This window comes from Talpa europaea, assembly GCF_964194135.1.
Source record: "Talpa europaea genome assembly, chromosome: 10".
NCBI classification, from domain to species: Eukaryota; Metazoa; Chordata; class Mammalia; order Eulipotyphla; family Talpidae; genus Talpa; species Talpa europaea.
Genome location: NC_140077.1, coordinates 25,227,191 through 25,245,027, shown reverse-complemented (window position 1 = coordinate 25,245,027; position 17,837 = coordinate 25,227,191).

The following is a 17,837-nucleotide window of genomic DNA, read 5'->3' as shown; positions in this document are numbered from 1 at the left end:
GGATTTTATTAGGTTGAACCATATGAAATTGCTGAGATTTTACCTTTTTAACTTAAGAACACTGTTGTTTCTTATGGTTTTTCCTAATAGATACCTCTCATACCCTCTAAACCAAATACTTAGAGGACTTTGAAATATATATATATATTTTTAAATAACTTTTTAAAGTACGGTAATCCTAATTAAACTTATTTTTATAGTCTTTTTCCCTTATGAGTTACATGTGATAATGCTTTATGTTATATGTTAAATGTAAAGACCTGTGAATCATTGGTTGACTTTTTGTAGTTTCTTGAAAAGAAAAAAATCAGTTCATTTTCTGTATCAGTATGATATTAAATGTCAAAGCTCTACCATGTAACCAGCGTAAGATCTCAAAAAACACATTTTATATCTGGAACTTCATGCCAATACTCTGCATTTAAAGAGAGAATTTAATATTTAGGAAAGCTTGGGAAATTAAGCAGGAAGTAATGCAAATGATCCTTTTGTCACAGTGATTCCTTTATGGGTGAAGGTATAATGGCCTCCAGCTCTTACTGTGTCAGACCCTGTTGTTTAATATTATCTTAAGCCTACAGATTTGAAAGATGGTAGGGATTTTCACCATCTTCTCATCACAACTCTTCCAAAGAAGGAACTTGGCTTCTGAGGTATATGCCTGAGTGAGAAAGGATCTTTTCCAATACTTCCAAGAAGGAATGTCTGACTTGCTGATCTTCCCAAATGCTTCCCACTTGAAAATTCCTAAATGAAGTCTATTTAGGGGAGTCACCTATATCATCATAACTTTATCCTAATCCACAATATTGGGGTTGAGAGTTGCAAAAGCATCGTTTTGTAAGTATTTTAGGTAACGATATAATTGGAGCATTTTAGAGTTCTATGGTTAGAAATTCTCTTGCTCTGTAGATAAAGATGCTAGAGAGAAGATCTGACTGAAATGGTTTCCATGGCCTTTCCCCCTCCCTTAGTTCCATGACAAGTATGAAAAGTAAACCACTGAGGAGCTCTCTAAAGTAAATTAACTCTCAGGGATCCCTTCCCAGTTCTTTACCATATATAATAAGAGAACCTATGGGACCTTGAAAGTTAAATTCCTTTGGGCCTATATATTAGAGACATGTTTTATTTCAACAGTGTGGTTTAAGTACTAGAATGTCACAAAAAATGTTTCTTCTCCCAACTTTTACAGGGTGTGATTCTTAAATGCTTTTTTTAATGTTCCAGGTATATATAAGGATATGTATTGTAACCAATATGGGTGTGTATATTTTGCAAAGATTGTAGTGTCTATCTTGAGAAGGAAACTATTTTCATAAATTGTTTTTATTTTATAAGTACTAATAAAATTAATATGAAAAAGGTATATTTTGGTTTTTATGATATAGCAATGTGTTATTTAATATAACATTTCATTTTTATCCATATGCTTCAAAAATCACTTTATAAAGGAGTTTTCTGAGCGCTAGCCATTCTGCTGTGACATTATATCAAGTTTTGAACTGTTTCTCTGTCCCTCTGATACTGTCACATTAAATTCAGTCTCTTAAAAGTTAAGGCCCTAATCTTCTATTGTAGTGAGGCCTGCAGTCTCTTGACCTCCAGAGCTTGGCGTAGCTTTCAACTCTGTACTTGTTGTTCTGATGGCTAATCTCTTACTAAGTCCTGCACTTCCCATGCTCTTAGTGCCTTCTGGACTCATTCTTTCCTTGTCATTTCCACTGTTATCATTTCAGTACAAGACTTATCACTTAATACCTAAATTGCCACAATAATATCCTAATTCATTTAACCACTGCTAGATATTTCGACTCAGTTCCTTAGACCACTGTCAGACCATCTTTCTAAAGTCCTACTTTCATTGTTACTCAGGTACCCATGAAACTACAATAAGAATGCCTTATTACATATCACATTCAAATTATTCATCTGGTCATCTTCCCACTTTCCAACCGTATCCTCCATGTACCACCATACTCAATTATCAGATCAATTTCCCCACCAACTCTCATATTTACGAAGAGATTCCTTCCTCTGTTTTCCCTACTTTCTTTGTCTACTCTATTCTTACCCTCTAAGTCAGCCTCCAAAGGCTCAGCTTAAACTTTTGTTTCTTCCAGTCTCCAGCTTCTCCCACCCACATTAGTCTACCTTGAAAAAGTGAATAAAGCACTGATTTAGGAGTCTGAACATCTGAGTGTAATTTTATCATGTCTCAGCTAGGCAAGTCACTTAAGGTCCTTGAACCTGTTTTCACCATTTGTTAAATAGAATATTACTGCCCGACCTATGCTACAAAGGAGTGTCATAGAAGGACTTACAGACCCCAAAAGAAGATAAAAACACTAAGTCTGAACTGTGGTTAATACTATAGGTTTGAGCATTCACTCTTCAAAATGATGTCTTCCTCTGGTCCCTACCTCAAGCAGTCTTACCAGGTACTGTAGGAACACTTTTCTAGATTACAAACCTGTTATCTCCTCCCTACTAACACAGAACCCCACTGTTGCACAGCTCTCACTTCCTGGCTGATCTACCAGGAAGGGCAACCAAAGTTTTATAGTCTTTAGTCCTTTTATATAGATTGTGCCACCTTTTCAGTTCTGGCTTCAGCTGCAGTTCTCTGTAGTATACTTATCTCTAACCGGGAGAATGAGTTCTCTGTATAGAGCATATTCTCTATACTCAGCATGACTCTTCTAATACCTTACCTGTTCACCCAAAAAGTAAATAACTTGATGGTGATCTAGTGGGAAGAGAGCCAGATGTACTTGATAACACATTGGCCTCTCAACTAGGTATACTGAGCCATGATCATTATGAGGCACTAGAACTTGGTCATTAGGGTCTAGGTATATATAGTTTGGATACTACACCCCAAGCACATGATGATGCCTTAGATCCCTTGCAGCAAATCTGACATAACTTCCATATTCACAATGCCCTACATGGGACTCTGTGATCCACAAAGAAAAACCAATCTAAGTTGGATCCTAAACAGCTGGCCCTCAAGTACTGTGAGAAACAAAATTGTGTTGTTCAAGTCACCCAATCTGTGGTATTTCACAATCGCAGCCTTTGCAAAGGCAATAAAATATTTTCGTTAAAATATTTTCTTTAAAAAATTTTCTTTTAAATATTTTCTTTAAAAAATTTTCTTCCAAAGTAGTACCATTTCAACATGTAATCAATATTAAAATATTTAGTGAGATACTCTTTTTGTCATACAAAGTCTTCAAAGTCTGGGGCATAGTCTGCCATTCTAGTAGATCTCAACTGAGACCATCCCCACTTCAGATGCGACAGTCCAGTTTTAGAAAGTGATAAGAGGAAAAAGGATTATAATAACAGCTATCATTTCTGAGTCCAGCTACATACCAGTGTACACCAAAACTCCATTCCTAGTTCTCTCATTTCTTCCTTAAAATAACCTTATGAGACTGATGTTCTTTTCCCTATTTTACAAATGTGAAAGATTTAGGGAGTTTAAGAGATTTATGTTAAGTCACATAGTCAGCCAAGGGCAGAGGACACAGCAGGTCTGTTTGGCCCAAAGCACATTCTAATTGATTTCATGCTTCCCAGTCATAGATATCAGATGAATTGCTCTGGACTTTACCCTAAAGAAAAGCGGAAGGACCTAAACAAAGTTCAGAGAAACAGCACTAACATCGCTTAGCAAGGTGTGCAACCAAATCAGGTGTTTCCTGTGAAGAGACACCTATTATGGGAATTAGAGAAGCAATGTGATGACAAACTTCTCCAACCAAAAAAATTTTGAGAAGCAATGGTGAGTGGGTAAATAAAGTGAAGACAAAAGGAAAACAACACTAATCAGAAAGAGATAAATGAATTTGAACATTAACAAAGGTCAGAGCTGGTAATATAAAAATAATCACAGCCTTGGCAGATAAATATGCAATTTCAATGGAGTCCTGCCTCTGAGGTTGTCCTGGGAGAGAGGAGAAACCATAGCCTGGAGTCAGGTTAGGGGTTACCTGGATAGACTACAGGGCAAAGGAAAGTGAGTCAGAGGAAGAGCCAAGGTCGCAGTGGAGGAGAAAGTGATGTACACAGCCACCCACAGTGTGTGTGGAAACACTCTGCCCTTTAATCTCCTCACGGGTGACCTTGGGAGACACAGCTGCTTATCCATGCTCAGCAAGGCCTAACTTCCAAGTTAGAGCCCGTCTGAACAGTCCTCAAAGAAATGAAAACATCATACTAAATTTAATAAATGTGTACATTATCCTTTTCTATATAGAGTTTAGATACCTTTTATTTATGAATGACAGTAATAGTGAATAGTCACTGTTTGCATGGCTTTATTTTTTTTAATGTCCTCACTTGGCAAATATAGAAGTTAAGAACCATATATTGTCCTCCTGTGTTATTTTTTTAATTTAGTGGTATATAAAATCAAAAAAACATTACTTAAGACTTTGTCCTTTCTCATACATACTGATTTTTGCTCCTTTCTAGTGTAATTTCAACTACTCCTTCTACCCTAACTCCAATCTCTCAGTACAAAAATATGCTTAAATTTTTTCCAAGTAAATCAAATTAAATAAAACCTTCCTTAAACTCTCGTCCCTTCCACTTTAGATACCCAAGCACCTGTTTCTTCTTGCCATTCTCTCCTCAACCCTTCACCTGGATTATTTTCACAATTTTTCACACTGGCAATTGAATATCAAATAATCTTCAATGGTTTTTCCACCGAAAATAAAGATTAATTAAAATCTATTATTCTAGGGCCTCCCTGGTGGCGCAGCGGTTGAGCACTGGGCTGCGAAGCTGCTTGCAGCCTCTGCAGCGCCTGTTCGATCCCCAGCCACGGGCGAGGGTCCCACATGGTGTACAGACCTCTCCTGCCCTGCCCACTGCTCCCCTCAGCAGTGTACTTCGTCTGTCTGCCTGTTCTGCTCCCCACTCTGGCTCTGGTGAATTCTCTCACCCTCCCATGCTTCTGACTGTACCCAGTGCTTGTATAAATAAATAAATAAATAAATCTTTAGAAAAAAAGTTTAAAAAAAATAATAAAATCTATTATTCTATTTGAATGTTTTCCTTCCTAGTTGAATTACTATTAAAACAAGTATTGCCTTCTCCTATTTAATTACCTTGGGAGGGTACCATATTTCAGCTACATTATGTGTTAAATAGTCCTTTGTCAGCTACCTTGGGAACTTAGCCAAATTTACATGCTTGTGTATATTTTTAAAAAGCCATGTTCCAAACTGGCTTTCAAATAAGTTTTGTTTTTCTTGTATGTTTTTACTGAAATGATGCAAGAATTGTACAAATAATTCCATTACCTTTCACTTAGATTTTCTAAGAGTGAGCATTTGAGGGTAAGCGGCAGACATGATGCTATTTATTTATTTATTTTAAATTCTTTTTTTTTTTTTAAGATTTATTTATTTCTACAAGCACTGCGTACAGTGAGAAGCGTGGGAGGGTGAGAGAATTCACCAGAGCCAGAGCAGGGAGCAGAGCAGGCAGAAAGACTGAAGTACACTGCTGAGGGGAGCAGCGGGCAGCAGGAGAGCTCTGTGCGCCATGTGGGACCCTCCTCTGGTGGCCGGGGAGCAGCCGGGGATTGAACTGGTGCTGAAGAGGCCGCGGGCAGCTTCGCAACCCAGCGCTCAACCACTGCGCCACCGGGGAGGCCCGACATGATGCTATTTATCCCTTGTATTATTCAGAGTTCATGAGAGAATAAACCAGTAGGAGCTATCTATCCATCTATAAATTTAAATATATCACTATGTGTAATATAAGCTATATTTATTACTATAGGTCATCTATGGAAATGACCCTCGAACAGCACAGGTGTTAGGAGCACCAACCCCACCCAGTTGAAAACCATGTAGAACTTTTGACTCCCAAAGACTTAACTACAGCCATCATTGATCCAAAATCCCACAAAGCTCTTACAGTTCCTTATAGTCCACTCTCCCTATCCATGATTCTACATTCACTGATTCAATTAACAAAATATGCTGGTTGATTGAAACAGTGGATGCAGGACCTGCAGATAGAAAGAAATCGTCATATAAGCAGACCCATGAAGTTCAAATCCATGTTGTCCAAGGGTTAGTGCACATACATACATACATACACACATGCATGCATGCATATATATATATATATATGTGAATATATAAGATAGTAGAAAGAGTAATTAGGTAGGGCAGAGGGAGAGACAGAAAGAGAGAATTTAACGGAATTGACTCATTCAATTGTAGGGACTAACACATCTGCAGTGCATAGGGCAGCCCGGCAGCCTGCAATTCAGGAAGGAATTGATGTTGCACCTTGAATCTGAATTCCACAGGCTAGCAGGCTGGAAATGTAGGCAGACTTTCTATGTTGCAGTCTTGAGGTTTTTTTGAGAAACTCACTCTTTGCTCCTAAAGTCAACTGATTGGATGAGGTCCATCCACATTATAGAGTACAATCTGGTTTATTCAAAGTTGACTGATACAAATGTCTGCCACATCTTTAAAAAACCTTCACACCAACATCTAGATGGATGTTGACCAAACCACTGGACATCACAGACTAGCCAATTTGACACAGAGAACTAAGAATCACACCCATAAAATTCTACAGTGTATATTTCCTTTAAAAAGATATTCTCTCTATAACCACAGGAAAAAAATTGCAAAATCCGATTAACATAAATACAGTGCTATTTTCTAATATAGTGAACTTATTCAGATTTGACCAATTTTCCCAATAACAAGCAAACTGAAAAACAAATCTAAACAGTTCCAAAGTCAATAACAAAAATGTTTAAAATTCTGCAACTGCTAAGAAGGCCATTTTAATAAAAGAGGGTCAATAACTTTAGTGCTCCTAATTAAGGAAATAAAAGCTGGCAATTCTCTGACGAACTCACATGTTCAGGAATTTGATCTTCAAAATATCAAAGTCTGGGCCTGGCTGGAGATACCATCTTTCTCATACTGTAGGAACTTGTTTTCCTAATTCCTCAAACTCACTTGTACTGGTCCTTTCTACATATAAATTTTCTCCTATGTATAAATAAGTTCAGCCCTTCCCCATCTTCAAGCCAAATAGAAGCAAACAAACCATAATTCTAACCTTTCCCTTTTACTATTATCCCAATCCTTCCCATCAAACTTAGACATCTGAAGGAATCACCCTTACCTGCCTCATTTCCCTTCCTACCACCCACTTTCAATTATCACTGGTGCTTACCCAAATCCATCTGCCTCCTTTTTTCTTACTTGACAATCACCAATTTTGTTTAATTGCTAGGAAGGTGACTCCAATCTCGGGAGAGGGGCCAAGTATGAGTGAATTTTAATTACCATGAAGATTCTAATCCACTTGCCAGTGACTGTCACTTTGCCAGTGACACAGAAATTCTGGTTAATGAGATGAGAAGGTGTAAAGGCCGGACTGGGCACAGTGCAGGTTTTCTGATCCCATGCAGACCGGGTAAAGGAGGAGTCAGAGTCCTCAGTAGTTTTGCAGGTTTTTTATTTGGGGTTCACCAGGCATATGGCAGGCAGGGGTGCTGGCTGGGGGGCTGGGAGGCTGGCAGGCCTCCCAGCCCCCAGCAAGTCTTCACTCTATCTGAGCTCTCTGGAGTTCGTTCTGCTGCTTCTCGGCTTCTGCTGCTGCTACTAGTGCTGCTGGTGCTGCTGCTGGCGTCCCCCCGTGACGCCACCCTTAAAAGCGCAGTCTTAGCTCAGCTGAATCCCATCTACCTATGCCCACACCCTACTCCAGGTGCCCGCCATCAGGCATGCATTCAGGACAAGGATCCACCATCTATCCTGATGGCGGAAGGGCAGAAAAGCCTGACATTTTCTTTACCCTACAGTCCACCCCCTCAGGGTTTTCTGCCATATAGTCTACGTATATACAATTTTTTAAGCAAACATAAACAGTGCAGCCATGGCCCACAAAAGCAAATACATCACAACAAAATACAACAGAACACAAATAAGTCCAGGCAGGGCACCAACCAAGTGCAAAAGACAATTATTGGTACCAGCAGATGAGCCACCAAATCTGCTGCCGAAGGCACTGCTCATACGAGGGAGGGGAATCACTCACGGCATCTACTATATCACACCAGGAGCCGTCAGGCTTCCTGGCCTTCTCTGGCTGTAGTCTCGGCTACAAGGCACACACAGCATCCACCCCCAGGATGCACTAGCTCTGGGATTGGCAATTTTATTCTGTTGGGGGTAATCGCCAACCCTCAGGGTTTCTGTCTGCAGCCGCTCCAACACTAGGCCTTCATGGCCACCCATGCGACTCGCAGACCCCTGCACTCAAGCCAACCCACTGCACAAGCACATGGGTTGGGGATCAAAACTCTACATGTGGCTTGGACTCCACCCCAAGCCACGTTCCCCACCCGTCCCCCAAGGACGGGTTCCTCAGCTCCTCACCCTCACTCAAGAATGAGCAGGGCATCACCCACAGGTGATTTTACAAGACTCACAGTTCTTCAGCATACTCAGGCTGCTTAACAGCCACTCAGGGCTTCTCAACTTATCATCAGTACCAGCTTTTGCTTTCTTAGTTGGCTTTTCTCCACCTGGCTGCTGGGCATGCACAGGCTGCTTTTGGCCATCTAGGCCCACTGGCCACCCCCAGATTCCCATCTCCTGGGGTTTACAAACAAAACTGTTCCACCCCCAGGGTCCCAAAACATATCAACCTGCAAGGTCCTCCGCCTTCTGGCGAGAATGTCAGTCCATCAGTCCATCAGTTCAAGTCCATTGGCCTCTCCCTGCGTCAGCAACGGCCTGCTGCCTCAGGGGTCATTGGCTGGTCCTTTCCGGTGTCGTTGGCTGGTCCTTTCAGGCGTCTCCTTCACGCCAGGTCCCATCCTGCACTCCCGGACCGTATCCATCTTCTGTGCCGCCCTGGCGCCTCCAGCGTCGTCACAGGCAAAAACTTACTCCTTAGTCCCTTCCAGGTCTTCGGAGGGCTCCAATACCCGTCTACATGGATCCTGCCAACTTACGCCAATTGTAAGGGCAGGACATGGGCACAGTGCAGGTTTTCTGATCCCATGCAGACCGGGTAAAGGAGGAGTCAGAGTCCTCAGTAGTTTTGCAGGTTTTTTATTTGGGGTTCACCAGGCATATGGCAGGCAGGGGTGCTGGCTGGGAGGCTGGCAGGCCTCCCAGCCCCCAGCAAGTCTTCACTCTATCTGAGCTCTCTGGAGTTCGTTCTGCTGCTTCTCGGCTTCTGCTGCTGCTACTAGTGCTGCTGGTGCTGCTGCTGGCGTCCCCCCGTGACGCCGCCCTTAAAAGCGCAGTCTTAGCTCAGCTGAATCCCATCTACCTATGCCCACACCCTACTCCAGGTGCCCGCCATCAGGCATGCATTCAGGACAAGGATCCACCATCTATCCTGATGGCGGAAGGGCAGAAAAGCCTGACATTTTCTTTACCCTACAGAAGGGAATTCTACAAGCAACACCTCTGAGAGTGTCTTGTTCTCACAAGTTTTCTGATAAGGACCTTTTCTGCTTTGTAAGGGAGTGAGGTTTAGAGCTGCTGTAGCCTCTTGTAACCATGAGGACACCTAGCCAAAGGCACCTTGACTGATAAAAACTCAGTGGCACTACGAGAGCTAATATTTTGCAAACCATCAACTATTAAAGAATTATATAGTCACTTCTCCTCCAGAATTCAATGTAATTAAAAATCCAGGATTAAAAAGCTTCATTTTTCAATTTTTAAATACCCTAATTATTTACTAATATTACACAAACATAATTTTTTATTTCCTCTTCCTGTTTCTTTCAACATACAGTACTTCAATTATGTTGTATAAAATGAGCTATTGTTGGATACCTTGAGAGCTTAACCACTGCACAAAGCATTATATAGAAGACAAAATTCCAAGGTGGCACACAAATTAACTTTCAAGTAATAATTCATTTGTCAGCTTGAATGCTCTGGAATCTATCAGTGAATAGTGAAACTATGTTAGTTCTAGCTCCCAGCCTTTCAATTCAATGAGTTACTTTAATGTAATATTTTTCTAAAATTTTGTGTTTTTTCATATATGGCCCTATTGTCTGGCAGTTTGGTCTACTACATTTCAGCAAAGATAGACATGGTATTTTAAACAAAAGTTTTTAAGATTCTGAAATCATTTACAGAAAAATAATTTTAATGAACTGGTGTAGTAGTTCTCATTATCAAAGAATGCTGATTTGGACATCTGCCTGGTCTACACTTAAGGATAAAAGAATAGTTAGAATAACTTTAAGGCTGTAAAGCTCACAATTCCCTTGGCTGAGAGTTCAACTTTACCAGTAGATGTCACTATAGTAAGACATTATTGTAGAAAAACACAAAAAGGTGTTTGTGCTTCACCCAGTTAATGATGGTAGAACCAGATTCACCCTTGCATGAAAACTCACACAAGTGTGGAAGCTTTCTGTCCCAACCTTTCCTAGCTCACAATTCCAAGACAATGGGCTCTTGTCAGAGTCTGCCACAGATACAATCTGGAGTCCATATTGTTTAACTTGAGTTTGCCCCATTCACTTTAAAAATCTTAATTATTGAACAATGTCTATGAACAAGTGTAGGGTAAGGAAAAATGTCAGGCTTTTCTGCCCTCCCGCCATCAGGATAGATGATGGATCCTTGCGGTCCTGAATGCATGCCTGATGGCGGGCACCTGGAGTAGGGTGTGGGCATAGGTAGATGGGATTCACCTGGGCTAAGACTGGGCTTTTAAGGTCAGCGTCATGGGGACGCCAGCAGAAGCCAAAGAGAAGCCGAAAGAGAAGCTGAGAGAGAAGCTGAGAGAGAAGCTGAGAGAGAAGCGAGAGAGAAGTGGGAGAGAAGCGAGAGAAGCAGAAGCCGAGAGAAGGCCGGAGAGCAATAGAGTGAAGACTTGCTGGGGGCTGGGAGGCCTGCCAGCCTCCCAGCCCCCCAGCACCCCTGCCTGCCGGGTACCTGGTAATCCCAATAAAAGCCTGCAAAACCACTGAGGATTCTGACTCCTCCTTTACCTGATCTCCATGGGATCAGAAAACCTGCACTGTGGTCTGTTCCTGCCTCCACAACAAGGCACCCTGCTTTTTGCCGAGGAGACGAGGAATATAAAGCTAAGAAGCTTGAGGGGGATTTATAACTGAGTGAGAGAAGATATGGGGGTGCCTGAAGATGAAAAGGAGCTTGACGAGAACAGTCACCCGGCTCTCTCTTCTCCACACAGATTTTAGGAGGTGTTGGGGCAAGTGGAAAAGACGTGGAGCAGCTACTGTGAGGAATGTGCTAGATTAAATATACCTCTGGAGAAGCAAGGGGTGTTTCAGGATCCTTCTTTCTACTCCTCAAAATTAAGTGAGCTTATTTTCTCAGATTTTCCAAAATCAAGTATACCCCTGGGTTCAAGTTTGAAGAATTTCAATATAGAATTTAGTCTTGTCTGGGAAATTTGTCAGCACCCAAAAATTTTTATCATTGATACCACTACAGGAAGGAGGCTAGGCTTTCAGTGTTAACGATCTACTGAACTTGATGTTTCTTAATGTATCCTTGTTTCTGAAATAAGAAAACAGACAAGAAACATTTTCAAAACCACAAAGAGAACTCATAAGACAAACCGACTACTTCGGGACCCTTGTGTCTGTGAGTACCTTCAAGGTGTCTGGACTGTGCTACCCTAATCCTTGTGTTTTGAACAATGTCCTAAATGTGTAGACCTTTTTAGCTCCACCAGAATGTTTTAGTTTCTGCCTCCATTCCACTTAAAATATTTTGTTAAATTACATCATTGCACTTTATGTTTAGAAATCTTCTCTTTGAGACACTACTTGCTTCTGGGGAGGGAGGTACATCTGGCTCAAAGTTACTACTAATGGAATTTCGGCAGGCCCAAATCTTCCCCATATACTTTGTCACAGAGCAGGCAGAAAATGCTGTTCTGGAGAAAATACAGGATAAATGTCTCTAAGTCAAGGACTTCATAAAACTAAGCCATAGAAGTATATTTTTTAGAGTGACCTTCAAAAACTGTATAAATTTATTATTTAACCCCTAACGAAAAGGGAAACTCCCCAAACAGGAAACTCTAATGACTGTAGTATAATAACTAATAAATATATGAGAAAAGGTCAAGCTTGCCACAAATAAAGTATATTAACAGAACACTGAGTTCTTTTCACTTTGTTAGAGTTTTTGTTTTAGGGGAAGTTTTTTTAATGACTATACTCCATATTTGCTAGAGGTTCAAATGACCAGATAGCAATATAGTTATGAGTATAACATGGTAAAATCTTTTTGAAACTAAATTTGAAATATGGATCATACCCTGTGGTCTAGTAACTCTATTTCTAGGACTCTTTCCTAATAATCTGAATGCAGAAATAAGCCCTTAATAAAGATATTCCTTTTTATATTTATAAATAATACAAATGTAACTATTCCCTGTTCAAGTAAATTATGTTTTTTAAAAAGTTACATTTATACATTAGAATCTTATACATCTTTTCACAACTACATTTATAAAGGAAAATAATTATATCACTAAGCAGGAAAAGCAGGGTAATAAATTATATATTTAAACACATATAAAGTGTTCTTAATGGGATATATGTATATATGGATATGTATACACATATCCTTCTGTAAATTGGCCAGATGAGGTCTCAGGTGTGATATTATTTTTTAAAATATTTATTTATTTATGCATACAAGAACTGGGATGTAGGCCAGAGATGCAAGGGGTAAGGATTCATCAGAGACAGTGGGGAGCAGAAAAGGCAGATCTACTGAAATACACTGCTGAGGGGAGCAACAGGCGATACAGGAGAGATCTGCTATGCCATGTGGGTAGCTCCCTGGCCAGGGATAGAACTCATGCTGCAGTGGCTGGTGATAGCTTGATAGCACTGAGGCTTTAACCCCTGCACCATCAGGGAGGCCCTCAGGTATGATTTTATAAAGTGAACCTTATCAATGATTTCCATCATGTGCCTGGAAACCACACACAAATCAGGGAATTTACCATTTGGCTCTCCCTAGGAGCAGAGAATGGGACTGGGATTGGGGATTGGGTGATTTATTGGGGAGAGGGGCATGCTCTTCAGGAAAAGCCTGGGAGGGCTGAGAGAAACAGCATAGGGAAGAGAGAGCTGCCAGCAAGGGTGTGATTCCAAGTGAAGTCCTCCTGGTCTGATCCTGCGGGCGCTAGAGCACACATCACCCCACAGCACTGGCACTGGTTCCCTGAGGCAGGTAGGGCAGGGTGGGGTCAGGGAGCATTACAGCCAGTTTGAGGCAACCTAGCACTCAGGCAGCAGCAAAGGAGATCTGGGCTGCTCCAGTGAGTCCACGAAGCCACCTAGATAGAGGCCCTGTGAGGACTAAATGAGGTGACTGAAGACCCCATAAGAACCATCCAGGAACAGTAGCTTATCTTATATTAAAGTTAACTAGTTGCTGATTTTAAAAGAACAGAGGAAACTTAAACACATGAATCTGACTCTTAAGAGGGTGGACGCAGCTCCAGTGCAGAAACTCGTCTCAGTGAGTGTCTCCTCGCCACGGCACCGCCACCATTTTGTACAGGCTTTGGTCCTTCCCTGCCCACCCCCCACCCCCCCATTTGCAAATGTGTGGAAAACCAGGGATGAGGAAATGTGATTGAGTCCTTCCTTTTGGTCCCATGGCCTTGATTTTTTCTGGATTGCATTTTCCTCCTGGGTAAAATCAAGTGATTGGATTCAATAAATGACTGCTCTTTAATCAAGTTCTGAGAAATCCAGAACAGTATTCAAAATTCAGCCGTCCATGCAGTTTCCTGGAATTAAGGTGCATAATGTCTGTCAGTTCTTTAAGAAAAGTGTGACCGAAGAAAGGTGACTTCCAGTTCTGTGTTAGAAGCTATTTAGGTCAAAGGAAGAAACTAAATATTCAATTCTTTCTTCAGTTTTTATAAATACAGTGCATCAGAAGAAGGGTTCTTTGGTCTCTAACCTTCCCTCAACCCCCATTCAGATTTAGGAAAATTAAAGGCAGGCAACCAGGACACACCAGGTAACTTTGACGTCTACACCGCTCCACTTCCCTGCTAAGGGGAGTTAACTCCTTTTTATTTATTTATTTTATTTATTTATTTTTTTTTTATTTTATAATCATGTTTTTTTTTTTTTATAAATTTTATTGTTATATTCCCCATACAATTGCAGCCCCCCATTCTGACCCCAATCCCTCCCCTCCCGCCCCCGCCCCCCTAAAAGTGTCTCTGGTTCATAGTTTTTTGTTGATTTTGATTTTCACTTTCTTATAGTTATTCATTTTCCTGGTCCCTTATTTAAGTTTTCTAGATTCCTGCTATGAGTGAGACCATCCGGTATTTTTCTTTTTCTTTTTGGCTTATTTCGCTGAGCATGATCCCTTCCAGCGCCATCCATGTTGCAGCAAATTGCATGTGTTTATCTTTTTTGAATGCTGAGTAATATTCCATGGTATATATGTACCACATCTTCTTGATCCAGTCATCTATTTTTGGGCATTTGGGTTGTTTCCAAACTCCTTTTTAAAGGTGAACTGAGGTGCCCGTGAAGTGATTCATCCCAAAGTCCAACAGCACCCCCTTGTGGTTTGAATCTAAATGGTAATGCTATCCTGTGGCTTTCAAATGTCCTGGGGAATATATTTTGAACTATTCTTCTTAAAATATATCTATAAGTTTGAATCATATATAGTGTTGAAAACCAATGTTGCTGCAATAAATATATGTCATTGCCCTTTCTAGGTGGTATTTTTAAAATGCAAACAATACACAAATGTGTAAATTATAAATAGAAGACTCAACTCCCACATTTACCTCCCTGGATGCTAAGCGGCATAGTGGGTTTTTTTTTTTTTTTAATAGAGGCATGTTATTTATTTGTTTGTTTGTTTGTTTTGTTTTTGTTTATACATGCACTGGGTACAGTCAGAAGTGCAGGAGGGTGAGAGAATTCACCAGAGCCAGAGCGGGGAGCAGAGCAGGCAGAAGGACCGAAGTACACTGCTGAGGGGAGCAGCGGGTGGCAGGAGAGGTCTGCGCGCCATCTGGGACCCTCCTGCGGTGGCTGGGGAGCAGCCGGGGAGTGAACCGGCGCCGCAGAGGCCGCAGAGGCTTCGCAACCCAGCGCTCAACCGCTGCACCACCGGGGAGGCCCCCATAGTGGTTTTTTTTTTAATACAGATAGACATAATTGGTTTGATTTTTTTTTTTTACAAAATGAAATCATTCAGCCCATCTTCCAATTATGCTTCCAACTACAGACACCCCAAAGTCCCCAAAGTGAGTGTCTAAAATCCAAACTATTTATTCTCTGAGGTTAACCTATACTTCAAAATAAAATGTTATAATTTGACAAAGTAAAGAAAGTTTTTTAATCTCCTTTTCCAAGAACAGTGATAAGAAGTGATTACTTGCTGTACTCCACTCCATTATAATAAAAATCAGTTTAAGCACTGAACCTTTTTAGACAGTTGGTTCAACATCATTTGGGGGAGAGGTGCGAGATTCCAAGAAAGAGAAAACATCGTCTCTGCTGTGAAGAAGTTCTCATTTTAGGGGGAGAATTTAAATGCTGAGACACTCTGTTCTAGTCCCCAGGTGCCACAGGTATGCTGAGACTTCATGCAAGTCTGTGGATCTGGAAGTAGGATTGGCCAAGATTAGCATGTGGGCTGAATAGGGGTAGGGATTTTTGCCTCTCCAATTCATTTGTCCAAGCCTAGAAGAGAGTTGGGCATATAACAAGCAACCATACATATGTGTTAAATGAAAGAACGGGCTGTGCAAGGCCAGAAAGGCCATCAGAGACAGTGGGAGGGAAGGTGAAAGCTAAGACTTAACAGCGGTGATGGTGGCAGTGAGGGGCTTTAGGGAGGATGAGGAAGACCCTGGGGCTGTTTGGAGCAGGGGTCACAATTCAGCAGCCCACTGGCTACAGAAGCTGGCAGATGTGTTTTGCTTGACCTCCCTAGAGAGTCAAAAATTGGGAAATCCTAGATAGCACCCAGATTTCTAGTTTGAAAACTCAGGTCTGTCAACACTGAATCCACATTATCACATGGCAGCAACTGGCTTTCTAGCTGAGCAGACCCTCAGTGACAGCCTCTGCCACTCCCAATTTCCTTACACCCATCTATATGAACTGTGGGCTCTATAGGCACCGAATGACAAATAGGGGCTAATGTGAATTCCCTGCAGCTCTCATAAAAGCCACTTAGCACTTTCCTCTGCTCCCTTTGATCTCCTCCTTGGCAGTTTTCTGCATCACAGCCTGTTCTCAGCAAAATTTTAAGTATAACTAAAAATAAATAAATATAGAAAGAAAGAAGCAAAAGTACTCAGAAGTTTACAAAACAAAGCTTAGTTTGAAAACTGTGAAATAAATAAAGAGGTGAAACAAATGTTTCACCACAATTCACTTAAAGAATTCCCATAATCCTAAATTAAATGGAAGCCTTTAGAAGCAAAGGCATTGATGATTTCCTTTCACCCGCATCTGCCATGTCCTAGAACTAGTCTCTTTAAGGACACTGGTGTGAATATTTTTGTCATCTTCCTTGTCTAGTATTTTCAGAAACTTAACACATGCTGGATGTGGCAGGTGCAATTCTAATTTTAATATGGGTGGGAGTCCCCCTAACCAACTATTCAAAAAGGCTTTGGGAGTTCTATCAGAGCAGCGAGCAGGCTAGAGGCTTGTGCTGTCAGAACAGCAGCCCATGTGGGTACAAGTTCACTGAGTGTGAGCCTCCTTCTCCTCAGTTAAACCCCTGGGAGCTATGAGTGATTAAAAGAGAAAAAATGTCAGCACCTGTTCCAGCTTTGACAAGAACCCTAAAATAGTGCAACCCATTTCTCTTGAAAGCTGAACGTCAGTATTTGCAGCTGCCGACTTCCTTATCAAAAATCAATTTCTGTCTATTATGTAGCATATATAAATAGCATAGCCTTTCCCCCTTCCTAATTCACCACTCCTTGACCAAAGGCATCTTTCTGAGCACTCTTGTGTAGATTTGGAGTCCACGGCAGGTCTTTTTTTTCCCCTCCAATCAAAAGCCATTGGTCCCCAATGAGAAGGAAACCACTTATTAAAACAAGATATGTTGTTCACATTTAAAAGTAAGCGTAATGCTTACTGTTTTTTGTTTGTTTGTTTGTTTTCCCTTTCAAGTCAACTTGCAAGAGAATAAATGAAAACCTAAACATAGTAATATGCTTTTGATTCAGTAAATGCAACGGTAAATAGGCTTTGCACACCTATTACCTTCTAGTAAATATTTACTTACATTCTTTTTCATTGCCTGCCATGTATTGATACATGGTACAATGTGACCAAACCTTGAAAAGATTATGCTAATGAAAAACTATATACGAGAATATAATGCAAGGTTTTGGTTTGTTTTGTGACTGCTTAGGATAGTGTGTGATACATCATAACACTCCATAAATATATGCTATGTGAATGAAAGACTGCTAAAATTATTGGGGCAAACTAAGGGGGGAAATTTACCAAGGCAGTTAAAGTAATTATTTATACCTTAAAAGTCAATTTACAGAAAAAGTTCTGACATGAAAACTTGCAGGGAAATAAAAAAATTTCCAGAGTTGCTACCAGCCTGTACTTAAATCAAATGACCTCCCTAATCTCAGTTGCTTTTCTGTAAAAGTTGAAACTCAACCAGTGTTTCTGGTTTTTTTCGGTTTCATATTCCATAATCTACCATAAAAATTAATGGATGACTTGATTTACTCATGCAAATATTTGTTTATCATTTATTTACTCAACAAATATT